Source organism: Monodon monoceros, unplaced genomic scaffold, assembly GCF_005190385.1.
Source record: "Monodon monoceros isolate NGI ecotype Baffin Bay Population unplaced genomic scaffold, NGI_Narwhal_1 Super_Scaffold_17, whole genome shotgun sequence".
Classification (NCBI taxonomy): domain Eukaryota; kingdom Metazoa; phylum Chordata; class Mammalia; order Artiodactyla; family Monodontidae; genus Monodon; species Monodon monoceros.
Window position 1 is genome coordinate 21,843,906 of NW_021703773.1, and position 20,637 is coordinate 21,864,542.

Sequence of the window (20,637 nt, forward strand, 5' to 3'; positions counted from 1 at the left end):
CCTCATCAGAATTTGCCAGTGGCTCCGCACTGGCTCTAGGACAAAGCTTAAAGGCTCTTCCGCGGCTCCCAAGTCTTTCACAGAGGTCCCAGCTGGGCTGCTCTCAGCCTCGCTCTCTCTGCTCTCGCAACACCGACCTGCTTGCTGTGTTCTCTGCTGAGAACACCTGTCCTCTCTACAGCCCTGCAGCAACTGCTTTCCATAGGGACTCAGCTCGGATGTGCCTTCTGAGAGGCACCCAGGAGATGCTCAGCATACCTCTCTCACTGCCCTTTGGTCATACCTCCAATATGGTAATTATCTTGTAGTATCATCACACAGATGCAAGTCTGACAGTAAACTCCTTGACAGCAGATACCACATCTGTTCCCATCCACCAGGTTTCTAATGCAGTGCCTGGCACCTAGCTTATGCTCAGCAGGTATTTGCTGGGATTATTGTGACCCCTAAACCCCTTAGTAGCTGTTCCCTCTTTTTCTGTTGCAAATGCAGCTTCCATGTCAGGGTCGCAGAGTAGCTGTCTCACATCACAGATCTGTTCCTCTCCCTTCTCATCTCTTTATTACCCACCTTTCTTCCCTCCAGTCTCTCTGTTCAGAGAAAACTATCCTCTCTGTCATATCTTGAATTTTCCTTCATTTTCTATCCTCTTGACACCTACCTTACCCTGTGAAAATGGACTCTGAAGCCCTCTGACCAGGTCCCAGCTCTCGTGATGGCCCAGAAGAGGAACCTGACACCAGGACTGTGACGTTTTCTGGCCTGGCTCTGCTCTCCTTACTGGCTTCATCTCAGCTTTTGTTTTCCAGTTCCAACTCTTGCACTATTTCCTTTTCTAGTCTTGGCTTCAAGTTCCTTCTTCAGACATTTACTTACCAGGAAGAAAAGGGGGAGGGACGTATTTCTGCTAAAAATGAAATTATTATGAAATCATGGTGTCCTTCCTGTCAGTGGTGTGGCACCTACAGGGAGACAGGTGGGATGTACCTCCGGCCCATTCCTGCTTTTACCCTCATACCCTGGCCTTCTCTTCAGACATCAGTGCCCTCCTACATACCCCCCTGCCCAAGTTTCCATCAGCCTCTGTTTATCTCCACCGGTTAGTGAGATTTTCTGATCCCCAAACTGGGATGCTTGACAAAGGAGATTTTCTCATTTGTGGATTTATTTGCTTGATAAGCCTGAAGAAACATTGCAATTACATTGCATTAAAGTGATCTCTTTACCAATTTTATTGAAAAGTTACACTAAATTTGAATTGTTCTAGAAAATATGGACTGAAAGTTTGCTGAGGCAAGTGAAGCAGTTGTAGAAAAATAAGAGGAATAGAAAAGGGGGGAAATTATATACTCTATTTTAGCCAGGTTTTTCAGTAAGAGACTTTATTTACAAAGCTTAATTTAACCAAAACTGCTTTTGTATTAGTCAAGCATGTTGGTCTGTACGATTTATCACTTAAAAATATTTTCAGATAACTTAGAAAAAGAGAAAGGACAAGGGACATGAGAGAGAAATGCCTAAAATATAACTGTCATTGACCATAAGTGCCTGGGCGGTGAGGGCAAAGACAGTGTTAAAATTGTGTCTTCCAAAAAGATGTGTTGAAGTCCTAACCCCCAAGTACTGACGTTATTTGGAAACAAGGTCACTGCAGATATAATTAATTAACATGAAGTCAGACTGGTGGGCCCTTAATTCAACATGACTGTTGTCCTTATAAGAAGATGGTATGAAGACACAGAGAGGAAGACATGTAACAGCAGAGGCAGAGGTTGGAGTCACGCAGCTGCAGGCCCAGGACAGCAGGCAACAGGTAGAGCAGATTAGAGCATGGCCTTGCTGACACCTCGATTTTGGACTTCTAGCCTCCAGAACTGAGAGAGTTAATTTCTGTTGTCTTACCCAGTGTGTGGTAATTCGTAACGGCAGTCCTAGGAAACTAATATGGGCAGAAAATTAATATCTGAGGCCACATTCTTCTGATAAGGGTGACACGGGGGCTCAGTTTTGGCCTTTTCCATGGCTGTGTCTCGTTAATTTTTCAGTAGTTCAGCTCCCGCCATGTGAAGGAGGCACTAGTAATAACTAATGCACTAGAACTCAGGGCTGAAATGGGGGCAAATTGTAAATTATGGTCAATTCATACAAAAAATGATTGGGCTTTTGCCAGCGATGCCCCGCTGTAATCAGTTATCTCTTGTTTGTAAGAGATGGAGTGGATTTTGGTTGATTTTAGGTAAATGTAATAAAAGCTGATTGACTAAAATTTGACTTTGTGGAAATGAAACTTGGCTAATGATGAATTCATTGAATTGACCACATTTGCGGATTTACCAAATTTATCATTCATATTGAATAAGAATGACTTTAATAGCAAACAGAGTTTTCTGGAAAGATTCAGTTAACTGGTTTCAGTTTTGTCTAGCGGTATTGAAAGTAATGTTCAATTTCTTGAAAGCTAACAATCATAGGGTAATATAGTCCTCTTATGAATAAATATACTTAGGATCCAGTAAATCATACTCTATCACCAGGGACCCAAATTTCAGTGTTTTATATGAAAGCTTTTCTGCTAGGATATCAATTTTTATTTGACTTTCTTTGGATAGTAGTTTTAGGATTCTTTTTCCAATTTCTTAAGCACTCTATCAAACTTCATTGGTAATTTCTAACCACTAAGCCAAATTTTACTATATTATATAGTTTTTCCTATTCCTAGATGTTTTTATTGTATCCACATTTATTTTACCATTTTACTTTTTATTCTTCATTCACATTTTTGTAATAATGGTGTAGACAGGTTAAATTTTATTTATTTATTTGGCTGCGTGGGGCCTTAGTTGCAGCATGCAGGATCTTCGTTGCCACGTGTGAGATCTTTAGTTGTGGCACACGGGATCTTTAGCTGCAGCGTGCAAACTCTTAGTTGCGGCAGATGGGATCTAGTTCCCTGATGGGATTGAACTTGGGCCCCCTGCATTGGGAGTGTGGAGGCTTTAGCCACTGGACCACCAGGGAAGTCCCTAGATATGTTTGAAGCACTCATCATACATTCTTTTGTAGTAATACCTTAGGGCACCACCACTTTGAAAGATTTTACCATTCACATTGGATCTTTCTGAAAACCACCACCAAATCTATATATCTCTGTTGTTCCCCGTTAGAAACCAAAATGCTAGCATTTAAAAACATTTTTTAACATCTTTATTGGAGTATAATTGCTTTACAATGGTGTGTTAGTTTCTGTTTTATAACAAAGTGAATCAGCTATACATATACATATTTCCCCATATCTCCTCCCTGTTGCATCTCCCTCCCACCCTCCCTATCCCACCCCTCTAGGTGGTCACAAAGCACTAAGCTGAGCTCCCTGTGCTATGCGGCTGCTTCCCACTAGCTATCTATTTTACATTTGGTAGTGTATATATGTCCATGCCACTCTCTCACTTTGTCCCAGCTTACCCTTCCCCCTCCCCGTGTCCTCAAGTCCATTCTCTATGTCTGCGTCTTTATTCCTGTCCTGCCCTAGGTTCTTCAGAACCTTTTTTTTTTTAATTTCATATATATGTGTTAGCATATGGTATTTGTTTTTCTCTTTCTGACTTACTTCACTCTGTATTTCAGACTCTAGGTCCATCCACCTCACTACAAATAACTCAATTTCATTTCTTTTTATGGCTAATATTCCATTGTATATATGTGCCACATCTTCTTTATCCATTCATCTGTCGATGGACACTTAGGTTGCTTCCATGTCCTGGCTATTGTAAATAGAGCTGCAATGAACATTTTGGTACATGACTCTTTTTGAATTATGGTTTTCTCAGGGTATATGCCCAGTAGTGGGATTGCTGGGTCCTATGGTAGTTCTATTTGTAGTTTTTTAAGGAACCTCCATACTGTTCTCCATAGTGGCTGTATCAATTTACATTCCCCCAACAGTGCAAGAGGGTTCCCTTTTCTCCACACCCTCTCCAGCATTTGTTGTTTGTAGATTTTTTGATGATGTCCATTCTGACCGATGTGAGATGATATCTCATTGTAGTTTTGATTTGCATTTCTCTAATGATTAATGATGTTGAGCATTCTTTCATGTGTTTGTTGGCAATCTGTAAATCTTCTTTGGAGAAATGTCTATTTAGGTCTTCTGCCCATTTTTGGATTGGGTTGTTTGTTTTTTTGATATTGAGCTTCATGAGCTGCTTGTATATTTTGGAGATTAATCCTTTGTCAGTTGCTTCATTTGCAAATATTTTCTCCCATTCTGAGGGTTGTCTTTTCGTCTTGTTTATGGTTTCCTTTGTTGTTCAAAAGCTTTTAAGTTTCATTAGGTCTGATTTGTTTATTTTTGTTTTTATTTCCATTTCTCTAGGAGGTCGGTCAAAAAGGATCTTGCTGTGATTTATGCCATAGAGTGTTCTGCCTATGTTTTCCTCTAAGGGTTTTATAGTGGCTGGCCTTACATTTAGGTCTTTAATCCATTTTGAGTTTATTTTTGTGTATGGTGTTAGGGAGTGTTCTAATTTCATTCTTTTACATGTAGCTGTCCAGTTTTCCCAGCACCACTTATTGAAGAGGCTGTCTTTTCTTCATTGTATATTCTTGCCTCCTTTACCAAAGATAAGGTGACCACATGTGCGTGGGTTTATCTCTGGGCTTTCTATCCTGTTCCATTGATCTATATTTCTGTTTTTGTGCCAGTACCATACTGTCTTGATTCCTGTAGCTTTGTAGTATAGTCTGAAGTCCGGGAGTAAAATTTTTTAAGCATTTGTAAAAATGCAATAAATATAGCAGTTTATAAAGTCAACAATAAATTGTGGTGCTTTTGCTACTGTAACAAATCACCACAAGCTTAGTGTAATAAAACAACACAGGTTCATTCTTTATAGTTCTGGAGGTCAGAAGTCTGAAGTCATTTTCACTGGGCTGATGTCAAGGTCTGGGTCCTTCTGAAGCCTCCAGGGGAGTATCTGTCTCCTCACCATTTTCAGCCTCTAGTGGCCAGTTGTATTCCTGGACTTGCAGCCCCTTCCTCTGACCTCATTGCTATCTTAGTGCCTTCTCCTCTTCTGTAGTCAGATCTTCCTCTGCTTTCCTCTTACAAGGATACTTGTGACCCTACATGTAGGGTCCACCCAGATAATCCAGGCATCAATTTTGGTGCCCAACATGGGGCCGACTTGGGGACAGTCCTGGGGTAGAGGGACGTCCCCTGGCTTCATTGGATGCTTCAAGGCTTTCTCCACGTCAGCCCCTTTCGAGAGAGTGGAGGGTTGGAGAATTCCTTTAGAGGCCAGATCGCTTGGGACCCTTGCCTGGAAAGGCCGAGCTCCAGTCATACCCCATCTGCCATCCAGGCAGCTGGAACTCCAAGGCGGGAGTAGACAGCAGGAGAGGGACTGCCCTGGCAGCTGCCGAGGCCCTCTTTGCCTTGAGGACATTCTTCTCTTCCTCCCGCCTGGGCCACCCTGGACTTCACACTCTGAGGAATTATTTTGGGCAAGCAGAAAAGATAGCATCTGGCATTGCAACACCTCTGCCAGAATCTGGATAAGTCCCCTGGCGTGCACTCCAAGGCTGCTTCGACTTTGTCCCTCTGAAGAACTTTTGGTTCCATCTGGGGAACATTCGGTTCCCATCTGTGATTTTCCTTTTCGGAAATCCGATCTGTAAGGCACCGCTTGGACTAATGTAATGGGCTAAGTGGAACTTGGAAGCAGCCACTCTGAGCTTTGTGCTGTCTGTTTTTTTCTGGCGTAAGCCTTCCGGCTGCTGGCAAGGGCTCTGGTTTGTTTTCAGTCCACACGTGAGTGTTTTTTGATTGAATATGGGATGCGCTTCTTTAATTCCATCTGATAGCCCCCGCCCCCGGCAAGGCAAACTGGTCGACCTACAGCTATAAACCTGTGACTAAGAAAAAGGAATGAGATTCTATTATAATCTTGTCTGGCCAATGCACATTCTTGAAAATGGGAAAGGCAGTCTTTCATTGGTAGCCTAAATTATTATACTATTCTCCAGCTAGAGCTGTTTTGTCACAGGAATAGAAAGACTGGGAATTCTCTCCAGGCCATCTGGGCTAGCCAATCTGGGCTCCCTGAGAACCAACTCTGGCTTTGTTCTCTTTCAAGAACTGAGCCAATCTGTTTGGAGGCCTATGTCTGGGAGTGGAAGTGGAATTTTTAGACCATACCTCCTCTGATTTTCTGTGTGACTATAGCTTATCTGTCATTTGTGTTTTTGTATGTATTGTTTTGGGGTGAGCCACTCTGGCTTGGGCAGGGTGGGAAAATTCTGCCTGTTCGTTTTGAGCCACTTTGAGTCCTCTGTCTGGGAGTGGAAATGAAACCTTTGGGCTCCACCTTGTCTGATATTTTGTTTGTGGGACCATGTCTGTGGTTTGTATGTATGTGTGTCAATACTTCCATTGACTGGTTGAGACGTCTTTGATAAATAAGAGGGATTTGCTTTCTCCCTCCAAAGTTTTTTTGCAATACTGCTTTTGATAACAGCTTGTAAGTTTCTTTACCTTCCAAGTGATCTGTTCTATATTGCCTTTGAAATCTTTAATTGTCACTTCAGCTAAGTGAATAACTATTGTCTCACAGTGACCTATGTATGTCCTGGTAAAATATTATGTCATAATTCTGGCTATTTTAAAATGTTGTATGTCACAGTAATAACTAAGTTTCTCTTGTCAATTACATTGTGATCAAATGTTTAACCATGACTCTTTAAGCCTTTCCTTGATTTATAGACAGTTACTGTTGTACTCTGATGCTTTTGCAAAGGTCTTCATCTTCAAGAAAATTTATGCAAATGACCTGTTGACAAATACAAGTCTCTGATAAATTTCATATGCTGCTGAACTGGGTATGAAATTTAAAAAAAATCTTAATGGAGAATCTGATGGCTTCATAAAAAGTTAACAAAAGGATTAGTTACTGGGTGAACTGGTAAATAATGTTTATGGTTTTCCAGATGTACTTAGGCTACTTAGGACTTAGAGCAATTGGGTAAATTACACCTCTGTATGTAAAATTGAAATATTTTTCTTTTCTCTCTGCCTGGTCCCTCCAGAAATTGGAGACTCTTGAGTTATGGAGATGAGGATACTTTTAGAAAAAAAGGTTATGTTTCAATAGATATGAAATTCTAGTTCTGTTAATTGAAGTCTGCAATTATGAAAGTTACTGTGTTAACCACATTTTTGCCCTGATGTTTAGGAGGAAAGGAAAATTACCTAGTGAAGTTATTAGAGTGTAATTACTCATGATGTATCACTGTTTGCTTTAGGTCTACTGCTAAAGCACATGTACAATGCTTGTGTGACAACTGGATATAAATGATAAAATATATGGCCTATGAAGCATTTCCTCATAAACATACCACTGAGTTTGTTCATGATACCTGATCAGTTTTCCCCCAGTGTGGATTAACTGAGCAAATATAAAGGAGGCCTAGCACCGAGGAACATTATTGACACCTGGGGCAAACAGCTGACTCACCCTGGCGTCAAGGGACAGATATTTGGATCATCAGTGTTTTCTATTGAATTATTTGCAATCAAAAGGGGAAATGATGAAAAATGTGCATGTATTGAGGTATGAGAAAGTCACTCTGGCCTATATATGGTTTAACTTTTTACAAAAGCAGCCTGTGCAGTGGTTGGGAGTCCGCCTGCTGATGCAGGGGACATGGGTTCATGCCCCGGTCCAGGAAGATCCCACATGCCGCGGAGCGGCTGGGGCCGGGAGCCATGGCCGCTGAGCCTGTGCGTCTGGAGCCTGTGCTCCACAACGGGAGAGGCCACAACAGTGAGAGGCCCGCGTACCGCAAAAAAAAAACAAAAATCAAAAAACAAAAAAAGCAGCCTGTTTTGTGGCCTTTTAGACATGCATTTTATATCTGCTTTGACATTGAGGAGGGGAATGCATTTGAAAGTCAAAATGGAGTAATTATGGTAAGACTAGGTGACCACTGTGGATGTGATTTCACACACATTCTTATTGTGAACTTGAATTTTCTGAGTATGTCAGACTTGGGATGCCACAAGGATTTAAAAATTCTCCCACCCTCTTCAATGAGATTTTGGCTAAAGATTTAAGAGGATTACACCTGGTTCAAGTTTAAGTAGAGGCCTTTCCAACCAGAACAGAAAAAGCATCAGAAGTGACAAAAGCCCTTCTTAAGGACATTATTCCTAGGTATGGCCTTCCCTCTACTATTCAGAGTGACAATGGACCTGCTTTCATTGCAGACATAAGACAAACAGTAAACAAAACTTTAGGTATAAAATGGAAACTTCACTCAGCATGGAGACCCCAGTCTACGGGAAAGGCTGAGAAGATGAATCACACTCTGAAGAAAACTCGCGGCAAGCTATGCCAAGAAACACGTCTAAAACGGAGCAAGACCTTGCCAGTTGCTCTCCTCTGTATACAGGTGGCCCCTAGAAGCGGGCTAGGATTGAGCCCTACGAAATTATATACGAGAGACCATTCTTCACTCCTAAGAGTAACCAAAGAGAAGAGAAACACTTCTAACACAGGAGGTAAAAATTACACAGTATATACAACAGATCGGTCAAGCGTTAACTGCTATGCATGAATTTGTGTCCCACAGGTCTCTCCCTTGCCTGGAAGCTCTCTTGCATACCTTCAGCTGCAGCTGCTGCTGAAAGTATGACAAGAGCAAGGACCTGAGCAGCAGCTTGAAGAGAAATGGAAGGGGTCCTGTAATGTACTTCTTAAAACCCATGCCTCTCTAAAATTGCATGGAGAACTTCCCTGGTGGAACAGTGGAGGGGACACGGGTTCAATCCCTGGTCTGGGAAGATCCCACATGCTGTGGAGCAACTAAGCCTGTGCACCACAACAACTGAAGCCTGTGTGCCTAGAGCCCGTGCTCCGCAACAAGAGAAGACACCACAGTGAGGGACACGTGCACCGCAACAAAGAGTAGCCCCGGCTCACCGCAACTAGAGAGAGCCACGCACAGCAATGAAGACCCAACGCAGCCAAAAATAAATAAATAAAAAATAAATTAATTTAAAAAATAAATTTGGATGGAGCAAAACCTCAGGTACCTCACCCTAGAGTAAGAAGATTACCAGAGACTGATCAGCCAAGCCTGCCTATAGCCAGCAGGCAGACTCCCGAGAAGTGGACATCTTACCCTTTGGGAGACCTTAAGTATTTTTTCTGACAAGCAAAATGAGAATTCTGTTCTCTTATCCTTTCTCATACCTTTTACCTTTCCCCATGAAACTATGGGTTCATATGCTGATTCTTTCGATAATTCTAACTGCTGGATATATGATCAACTTCCTACTTCAGGGTCTTGAGGATTGCCTTGGTGGGTCTTCCCCTTATAGGGAATGGTTTGAAAACAACTGGCTACCAGTCTGTCTGAAGTGCCAGGTCCGGAATCATTTCAAGCTTATTCCTAAGGGATTGAGATCTTAATCATATAAGACTCGGATCCAGGACTTGGAACTCAAATATTTCTAATTCAGTATCTATTCCCTGAAATTTAGACAGGACTATGCCCCATTTCAGCAGGAAGTAGAGTGGTTGTTGCCCTGTTCCCTGAAAGACACGGGGAAGCATAAACCTGAAGTGGGGATTCAAACCAAGTTTTTTCCCCAAAAAACTTGGGGTAGCCCCTGCTCACTGCAACTAGAGAAAGCCTGCACGCAGCAATGAAGACCCAACGCAGCCAAAAATAAATAAATAAAATAAGTAAATTTATAAAAATAAAAAAGAAGAATATTACCTGAGACAAGATTAAAGGAATGTAGGCCCTGCACACACCCTAACCTTATCAGCAACCTCACCCTTGACCCTTTGCCATAAAACTCCTCACCAAACTCCCCTGGGTTGGAACACATAGCTTTCGAGGGCAGGAGCCCGTTATGTCCCCCTTTGCCTGGCAAAGCAATAAAGCTATTCTTTTGTACTTCACCCCAAATCCTGTCTCTGAGATTCAATTTGGCACCAGTGTACAGTGGCTGAGCTTTCAGCATCAAGACTATCCTGTCTCTGCTCAGAAGGTGAACTGCTTCCAGTTGTGGGCTGGGACTTGAGCCGATCTGAGAAAGAGGCTACAGTCTGAAGGCTGAGGCAAGTAGGGGCAAAACCAGGAAGTGAGTAAGAGCTTGCATGCACTCTAAAAATATTGATTAAGTGCTTCCCACATGCCAGACACTGTTGTAGGGCCCCGGGCACCACAGGGAGCAAAACATCAAGGCCTTGCCCTCGTGAAGCTTCCACACTAGAGGGGAGACAGGTAAACAATATAGAGTGTTGAAGGTAATAGAGCTGAGCAAAGGGAACCAGGAATGGGACCGTTGCCTAAATTATAGGGTGGTCAGCGAGTGCCTCTGTGAAGATGACATTTGAGTGGAGACTTGAAGGAGAAGGTGTGAGTCAGGCGGATTATGGGAGATGATCATTCCAGGCAGCCTGTGCGTGGGTCCGAGGCAGGAGGGTGACTGCTGGGTTCAGGGACCAGGACGGAGGCCATCAGTGTGGTTGGAGGAGAGTCAGGGAGGAGGAGAGTGAAAAAGAGATGAGGCTGGTCAAACTGACCTCTTTCCAATATGCAAAACCTCAGGGAAGAAATTCAGCAGTAATTAATTCTTCACGTTCAAAAACAATATTTAAAATGTTTTAAATGGAATATTTTGTACTTGGCTCAAGCTTCCGGAGGAAGGAGCCTTTGTCTTTGATCAGATTCTGTATCCAAGAAACAAATAGCCTTCTAAGAGTTGTCCCTTCCCTCTCCTGGGGACCACCTCTCTCTTCTGCTCTCTCAAGGGCATCTGGGGGTCTGCTTGTGATTAATGCATGCACAGAGTGATGACTTTTAACATATGTCACAGTTTTATGCTGTATTATATGACTCCTGTGATCATTAATGTGGAAACCAGACTCTCTACCATTGGATGTGTGGGGTTATGAATACCATGAGTTTCTTGCTATTCAGAACAGCTTTTCCTTGCAGTGGACTGTTTTGACTCTGCAACTAACTAGCTCTATGATCTTGATCCAGTCACTTAGGGCAATTGGAGTTTGTTGGCCTGGAAGTAGGTGGTTGTGGACTAGATAATCTGTAAGTTCCCTTTCCATCTGAAAAGCCCGTGCTCTACCTGCTCTTAGCAAACAACATTCCTTTTCCCCAGTTTATCTCCTCTCAGAGGTCAAACCAGCAATTACCTAACCCTAATCCTAACCACCCTCCCACCCCCTTAGGCCTGTGTGTAAGACATGAATAATTCATAAGTGGGCTTGTAAAATGGGAGTGGAGGACCCTTTGGTCCCTTCCCCTATGACCTACATGACTAGTGCTTAGTACCAGAAAGGTTACCAAGGACAGAGGCTAGTTTTCTTCCGCCTTCAGCCTCTAGCCCCCAAGAGGTCTAAATAATTATCCATTGCATGATTATATATCACACATTTAAGTAATTTTAAAGCTGGAAGGAACCCTAAAGATCCTGTAGTTCAACCTTGCTAAGGAAACTGAGGCTCAGAGAGGTCAGTGACTTGCCCTACACTCACTGGGACAGAGCAGGGACCAGAATCCTGTCCCCTGAACACTGGCTGAGGCTCTCTCTCTCTTGTTGCCTCTGTTTGTGCTAACTCTGCCCCCCAAATTATGAGATGCCTGAAAATACTTTGGGGGGGATGACAAAGAGCTTTGAAAGTAAGAGTTTTGTTTTGTTTTAAAATATACGCTCATGGACCCAATGCAGTGGAAAGGGTGACCAATGACAATTTCCCTAGAAATGCCAGATTTTAAAAATGTGGTGAGACTCTGACCTGTAGCATTCCATCTTAAGTGATACAATTTACAAATCCTAAAAAAAAAAAAAAAAAGAAAGACTCAAAAGAATATTCTTAACCTCAAAGGGTACAAAGTTTCAGTTATGCAAGATGAATAAGTCTTGAGATCTAACGTACAGCGTGGTGGTTATAGTTAACAATTACTGTTTTGTATAATTGAAATTTGCTAACAGAGTAGATCTTGCATTAAGTCTTCTCATCGCACACACACAAACACCCTCCCCACTCCCCAACCCCCCCAAAAAGACCCAAAAGAAAATGGTAGTGATGAGGAAAATCATAAATTATCTATGGCAGGACAATCAAACTAAGACAGAAAGAAAACCAAACAAATAAACAACAAAAAAAAAATGCCATGCCCCCTTTGTGGCAGGCCTTTCCCAATGTGCAATGTGTACCTACATTATACATTAACCAGACCTCCTCAAAGCATGAAGATGAAATCAAACCTTGAGAAAAAGTTGGCCCCTTTCTTCAGACGCCAGCATTGTAATTCTATGATTAATATATTTCTTTTTCATCTCATACAAGGGGTTGCATTGACCAAAAGCTTGTCTCTACATGCATAATTGGAAAAAAAATCTTTGATGAACTGTGTACACAATGCTAACCTGTCAGTATGATACATATCTTCTTTGTCTCTAAAATGTACAAATCTCCATCTCTAACTCCTGATCAATAGAGCAGTTCTCAGAGCTTCTGAGAATCTGTTTCCGGGTTATAATCCTCAGTTTGACTTGAATAAAGTTCTCTTTTCTTTCTTCTTAGCTTGAATGTTATTTGATATTTTTGTCGACAGTAGCTATATGGAGACAATGGATATATTAATTAGCTTGATTTGGTGATCGTTTCATGATGTACTGTGTCAAAATATCAAGTTGTACACTTTAAATGTATTCAATGTTTGTATGTCAGTCATACCTCAGTAAAGCTGTTAAAAAAAAAAAAAGACTATTCTTAACCCCTCCTTGTTGTATTTCATCACTCTCATGACTAGGTGTCCCCCTGGCTAGCAAGCTCCATCTAGGATGCTGCTTCCCTGCACTTCCTTTTTGGAATAAAGGTAAAGAGCTGAACAAATAGGATGCTTTCCTGTCTCACGAGGAGGGGCTGAAGTAGGGGGAGGGAGGGGCTTTCTGAAGGGGCCTTGTGTTCTGGGGGAACCATCTGTTTAATACAGAGAAAGAGTCATCATTGAGCTGTTGGTCTGGTTGTCATTAGAATCAACAGATTAAATGTGAAAGGAACACTGTCAAAACCTAATTTCCACCATGGGAAATGAATGTGGCTGAGAATAGATACGGAGCACGATTAACCCCAGGTTGGGCCTCTGGAGAGAGGGCGAGTTGGCACACATCTGGCAAGGAGCTTCCCCAGACCCACACGTGGGCCCAGTCTGTGGAGGGTCCTTTGCAGATGTTGGAGAGAAACAGATGATACATTTCCTTTTGGATGGATTCCTACCTAAGCAAGCCAAAGTCGCTTTTATTCTGGGGTTCCCTGGGAGCTGCAGTCCCCACTGCCCCGCCGCACTTAATCACAGGTCCATCGGCTGGATCACCAGGGTCCTGGATGTCTCTGCTTTGTTGGTGGACTTTGAGGGCACTTAGAATGCACTTGGTGAGCAACAGATCAAGCTCAGATGGAAAGAAACTGCGTCCAACCAATCAGAAGCCACTACAAGTGAAACGTCTCCCTGAGTTTTCCGACCCAGCCAGCATCCTTCTCCTTCCCATAGCCACCCTTAAACTCTAGCAAGTTCCTCAAGGACACCTGCCTGGAGCAGAATCCACTCCACCACTGTCGGATAGGAAAGGACACATTCTGGAGCTGCTGCTTCGCCAGTGCGGTAGCTGAGTCCAGGCCTTGGGCCCGTGGCTTAGCCTCTCGGAGGCTCCTGTGCTGTAGAATCTAGTTTCCTATAAAATGTAGTACTGCCTCTGTCTGCATAGCATGGTAGTGAGGATTTGCCGAAACAATGAGGGAAGTGTCTGGTGCAGAATCTGACCCCTAGTATAAATGCTTCATAAGAGATGTCTAGGATTAAGAGGCTCTTTGGACAAGGGGTCACTACCCTTGTACCTCTTCAGTGGTTATAAAGAATCACTTTTCTCGAGCCCTGTCTCAGCCGTAATGGAACTGCTCAAATCTGTATGGACAAGAACTGCCTCCACTCTGTGCTAGACGGTGTGCCCTGGGCGTGAGTTACCTGCCCCCTGCCCCCCAGGAGGTTATAATCTAGTGGGACACACACACACACACACACAGAGGCACACATGAAAACGAAAAATTATTTAAGGACTCTAAGAGGTGTAGCTGCTGGGGAGTTGGGAATGTTTCATAGGAGGGTCTCAAAGGGTAAGTGAGTGTACCAGATGGATAGCGGGTGTGTGCCAGGCAGAGGGAACATGAGGTGGGCGCTTGCACGATGGGGGCTGGCAGGAGAAAGGACTTTCAGGTCAGCCTGGAGGGCAGACGCTGAAAGGCTTTGTTCACCCCTCTGCAGAGTTTCAGTTTGATCTTTTGAAAGCTTTTAAGCAGATCTGTCTCAAGAAGAATGGCTCTTAGCCAAGGTGGAGGTGGGAGGGGTGGAGCCTGGAGGCAGGGGGACCAGTTGGAGGATTGCTGCAGTGAGCCTGTGGGAGGAGGAACCCGGAAACAGACGGGGAGCAGCGGAGCGGTGTTTCTTACCCAGCATCTACGGGCTTGGGGGCCAGGCGGCCGGGGATGAAGGGGAGCAGAGAGGAGGGATGCCTCTGAGCTCCCAGCTTGGGGGGGTTACACAGGTGCTTCTGAGGGAGATGAGAGGCCAGAGTTGAGGCAAGTGAGCTGGAGGTGCTTGTGGGAGACCCAGGTGGGGTGTCCAGGGAACTGTGGAAGCGGCGAGGTGGAGCTTAGGCTCTGCAAGAGATGTGGGGAATTACTGGGGGCTGTGGAGTAGCTGAAGCTCTCGTATTGCTCAGACCTTTTAAATCGCTCAGACCTTTTAAAAACTGTGTGAGTTTTTTCAAGTCTGAACTGCGTACCGGATCTTAGCACCTCTGTGCAAGGTATAATAAGGTGCAATAAATTGCAAAGAATGGTCATAAGTACAGTATTTACCATCTGCTTCATAAGGCTGATGGGATGTCCTTTTACTAATCTCTAAAATTTCAACTAAAATCCAAACTTTTCAGCTTATGGAACCAAATACTCTGCGCAATATGTGCTACACCTCCACAGGACAGAGGCCAACGTGCACAGTTTCTAGAGTCCGTCATTAGAATCAGCCTGGACACCTGTGTCCTCTGCAGCCCTGGGCTGGTATCCTCAGGGTGTCTCTGCGAGGACCTCATAAACCGTCCGAATCAACAGAGGAAGACTGAACAACGTCCAGGAAATTTCAGCATCAACGATCATTTTTTTTGCCTTGAAGCTCATGGAAGATCGGTGACCTCTTTCTCCAATCCCTTCCGGTCCTCAACACCCTGATTACAGCCTGTGTCTGAAGGGCATGATGGATCCTGCAACTGGAAGATGAACTCGTTCAGAGCCTCCTGTTCTGCAATCACGTTGTGTTACATATTATATAGCTAAACCAAAGATGCCACATTTTACTGGTAAAATAAATACCAGTCTGAATATTAAACATCTTTCGATGGCAATGGACATCAGGGGAGTATGCATATAAAATACCACATGTATAGTCGATCACATTTCAGCTGATCCCTTCAAAGGTCTGACACTGATTGCTGAGTTGCTAAGGGACCGGGCAGATGATAGACTCACAAAATACTTTTGTGGCCGCCATTTAGAAACCCCTTTAACAGAGCATTAGGTTTTCCAGACTATCGCCTTCCTTTTCCCCCCATTATTATGAATTCACTCTCCTCTCTGCAACCCGAGGGGCACCGCTGGCGGCTCACGGTGTGTGCTGAGGGCAGGGACAGCACTGGGTGTGGGAAAACGAGTGTGTACACAAGGCACCCCTCTAGTGCTGTGTGCGTCCCAACGCCCTGCTCCAGTACACACCCCGTGCTGCTTCTTCCAGTGTCTGTTCACCATATTGGCTGTGTCAGCAGTGAAATATGTTATCTCTACAATCGTTGACAGGTCTTGTCATTTTGGGAGACTGCTTGTGTAGGACAAGAGCCACATCTCCTTTCCTGCCCCAGATGTGCTTCTGCCTGTCGGATAACTTAGACATCCTGACGCAGAGGAATGAGAGGCCTTCTGCCCAGTTCGGCTCAGCTGACGTTGGAAGAGCAGAACCAGGGAGGCTGTGGTCCAGGGGGACAGGGTGGAACTGAGGCAGTGTGAGCAAATGGCCCCCACTCATATCCCACCCACACCCCAACCCCAAGGGTGTCCCGATTCTCCTAGGGATGGGAGGTGACCGTTGTGCTCTGTTGCCTTGTCCTGGAGAGACTACGAGGCAAGGTCACAGCCTGTGGGCAGAGCTGGTCTTCTCTGAGGAAGGGGGCTTTTCCAATGTTATCATCTGGGGAAGACCCATGCCCTCTGTCAGAAACGAAGCTCTGAAGGTGGGTGTTGACCTTGGCCGGGTTAGGAAAGGGAGCCTCTCCCTCCCTCTCTCTCTTTTTTTTTAATTTTTAATAATTTTTTAAAATTTATTTTACTTTTGGCTGCGTTGGGTCTTCGTTGCTGTGTGCAGGTTTTTCTCTGGTTGCGGCCAGCAGGGGCTACTCTTCGTTGCGGTGCGTGGGCTTCTCATTGCGGTGGCTTCTCTTGTTGCAGAACACAGGCTCTGGGTGTGTGGGCTTCAGTAGTTGTGGCTCGTGGGCTCTAGAGCACAGGCTCAGTAGTTGTAGCACATGGGCTTAGTTGCTCCACAGCATGTGGGATCTTCCTGGACCAGGGCTCGAACCCATGTCTCCTGCATTGGCAGGTAGATTCTCAACCACTGCACCACCAGGGAAGCCCTCCCTCCCTCTCTCTTGAGGATTCTGACCATGTGCCCAGGGGTTGGGGACTGATGGCCCCTGTTGTGGGGAAGGCAGGCTGGGAGCTGGGCAGGGAGGTGCCTCTGGGGGACTCCACGCTGATATGACTAAGGTATACCTTTTAAACCAGATCGTCCAGGTGCATCTGTTCGTGTTTCCCTTTTAGCAAAGCCTGGCTTCGGTGGGGATGAAGGAGAGCATTGTGTGTACAGCTGCTGATCTCCACATGCTTCCCCTCTCTCCACCCAGCCCTCTGACACACCTGGACGTGGATGGCACCAGTATTTAGGAGGAGATTCCAAGGGCAAGGTCAGTTTTCAAAGATAAGTGCTGAGACTTGGAATAAAAGATAAAAGAGAGAGATCATAAAAAAGACAATAAGGACTTCCCTGGCAGCACGGTGGTTAAGACCCCACGCTCCCATTGCAGGGGGCCCAGGTTCGATCCCTGGTCAGGGAACTAGATCCCACATACATGCCACAACTAAGAGTTTGCATGCTACAACTAAGGAGCCAGCAAGCTGCAACTAAGGAGCCCGCCTGCCGCAACTAAGGAGCCTGCCTAGCGCAGCTAAGGAGCCTGCCTAGCGCAACTAAGACCCGGCGCAACCAACTAAATAAATTAATTTTTTAAAAAAAGAGGGCTTCCCTGGTGGCGCAGTGGTTGAGAGTCCGCCTGCCGATGCAGGGGACGCGGGTTCGTGCCCCGGTCCGGGAGGATCCCACATGCCGCGGAGCGGCTGGGCCCGTGAGCCATGGCCGCTGGGCCTGCGCGTCCGGAGCCTGTGCTCCGCAACGGGAGAGGCCACAGCAGTGAGAGGCCCGCGTACCACAAAAAAAAAAAAAAAGATTATCAAGATTCTCCTTCCAGTGATGACCATGGATGAGCCAGGCTTCTAGAGAGGCAAGTCCTAGCAGTAAACAAGGCAGAAGCCCAGACAGGTAGGAAGACAGACAGCCTAGGAGGGTCGGAGGTAGATGCAGGTGAATAGAGCGTGGTACCTGAAGCCCTGGCATCCAACCTGCCAAGGCGCTGAGTGCAGGATTCCAGTCCCCAGAGGGCTGTGTCGAGTAGGGCAGGCGCCCAGGAGCAGGGGGAGAGAATCCAGGGAGTGCACAGAGGCAGGTACTCCAGCACCAGGAGCAAAACAGAATCCTGTGTCCTGACCCTGGAGTAGGAGGCAGAGAGTAATCAGGCCTGGGCCCTGCAGTGAGGCCGACTGGACGCTGGTGCCATTGCTCCTGCAGTGAGGGACCAGATGTGCTCTAGAGTTGTGCTGGCCCACACGGTAGCCACTAACCTCACGTGGCTATTTAAATTTAATTGTTAATTAACTAAACTTAAAATGCGCATACACTTTGACCCAGTGAGTCTGCTTCTGGAAATCTATCCAAAGGATAAACTCATAGCTATTCAAAGAGACCTGTAGAAGGGACTTTCTGCATGACACTATTACTTTTGGGAGGTCATATTTATTGCCGGTATCGTTTACATACCATAAAATTTACTCTTATTGGGTATACAGCTGGATGAGTTATGTCAATGTATATAGTCCTATAAACACCAGCACAACCAAAAGTTTTTCCATCATTCCAAGAAGTTCACCTGTGCTGCCCCTTGTCATCAGTTCCCTCCCGCAAGCCCCAGCCCCTGGCAACCGCTGATGTGCTTTTCATCCTATAGCTTTGCCTTTCCATGAAGATCATATAAGTGGAATCACACAAGTGCGTAGCCTTTTCTGTCTGGCTACTTCCACTTAGCATGGTGTTTCTGAGATGCATCCACGGTATTGTGCCCATCAGTCGTTTGTTCCTTTGTGTTGCTGGGTAGTATCCCACCATATGGATGTACCATAGTTTGTTTATCCATGTTCCTGTTGTTGTGCATTTGGGTTGTTTCTAGTGTTTGGCAGACACTAGGAATAAAGCTGCTACAAACATTCATGTACAAGACTTTGTGTGGACAGCAGGGCATTATTCACGAAGCAAGCTGTCAGAAATAACCTCAGTGTCTGATACCTAACACCTAATACTCCTTAGAGTGAAGGGACTAAGTGCAGCCACTGAAACCATGTTTTGAAAGAATTATTTGTGGTATGGAGATATTTCACTTGTTTAATATTAAAATAATGGAACACAAAATAGGTTTTCAGGATGAGAGTGAACAGTGATCACCCCTGGCTCATGGAGGAGTTTTGTTCTTTGTTGTACATTTCTCTGTTGACCTCTCTGAGCTTCTAAGAACTGGAAGGATGAGGTTTACTGTGAGGAACTGTGGGGCAATACGGAAGACAGGAGCCTTGTCTGCAGGGGAGACTGGAATGGGGACCTTGGGGGTGGGATGGAGGCAGCTGCCTGCTCAGAGGTCTGCAGAGGCAGCAGGTTGCTGCCCTCAGACATCCATCTGCCCCTCCCTGTCTTCGTCTCTCATCCTGTCAGTCAATCCAGACTCTCACTGGATAACTTCCATGTGCCAGGCCCTGTTTCTCTCCAGACAGAATACAAACGTGGTCCCTTCCCTCATGAAGCTAGGAGTCTAACGTTGCCTTAGTCTCTCTCTCTCTTCTCCTACCACCAGCTAAACTCCGCCTGTTCGCCTGCGTTGTCCTCCGTGCCTCCTGTCTGTGTGCGAGTCCGCTGCCTCCAGCTTTCGCTTCCTTCCTTCTCTCTCCGAACGTCCTCAGACTAACGTTCCTCCTACACACTTTCCACTCCTGTGTGCCTCCCATTTAAACTCCCCAAGAGAGGACATGATGGGCTCAGTGAGTCACGGTGAAACCAGGGGAAGGCTTTCACAGGAGCCTACCCGGTGGACCATGGCCAGCCCGTGGTTTGGCTGCCCTTGAGCCCGGTATCCACCGTGGTCCAGCCAGCCGTGGCCGGGGTCGGGGCGGAGGGCAGAGCCACACGGCACACAGCACGGCCAGCTGTGGGTAAGGAACCCCTAGGAATGGCTGTGAATGTGGCAGGCCCCCCAAACACAACAGAGTGTTCCCCAATATAATTTGTAAACTTTAGAAATTTGTTGTAATGGGTACCTGTTACTTTTTTAATCAGAGGAAAGGGGGAGTAGAAAATAATATTGTATAGAAAGAAAACTATTTTCTAAGAAGGGGAATATTCTACTGTGTCCCAACTGATTATATATAAGCAGAGGTTAATTCGTCCACATTGGCTGCCTACCAAGGAGCAAAGGGCAAGGCCTGAGCGAACGGACTTAACGAATTTGGTCTTTGGAAAGAGATAGAGACAGAGAAAGAGATATACAGATAGAGAGAGAGAGAGAGAAGGAGAGAGAGAGAGAGATAAAGACATAGAGATAGAGATAGGGGAGAGAGATAGGTAGAGATAGAGAGAGATAGGGAGAGAGAGAGAGATTAAAGAGAGAGATAGAGATAGAGAGAGATAGAGAGAAAGAGACAGAGACAGAGACAGAGATAGAGAGAGCGTGGGAGAGAGAGGAGCACGGGGAGCCCTGAGTCGGGCAAAGCTAGGCAAGAGGGCTGGGGCATAAATGTACATTCTTCTTTTGCCTGAGACAGCCCTGAACACGTGAACCCCAGGGAAAATGTGGTCACACTGTCCCTAACAGAGGCCATATCAACTAGATTTGCTATTTAAAAAAGAAAAATCTTTCTATGGAGACTTATACCTCACACCTCTCCTAAACACAAAGAATCTTTTTGCTTGAAAACGCCAGCTATTGACATAACTCTATTATTTTTCATTCTTATCACTGTCTAAACATGACTTTCCATGGCAGCATTCAATGATCGTGTGTGCCTTTGTTCTTTTTATTCCTGTGCACTTTCCGTGTGTTGACACAGTCCATATATTTACCGTTTT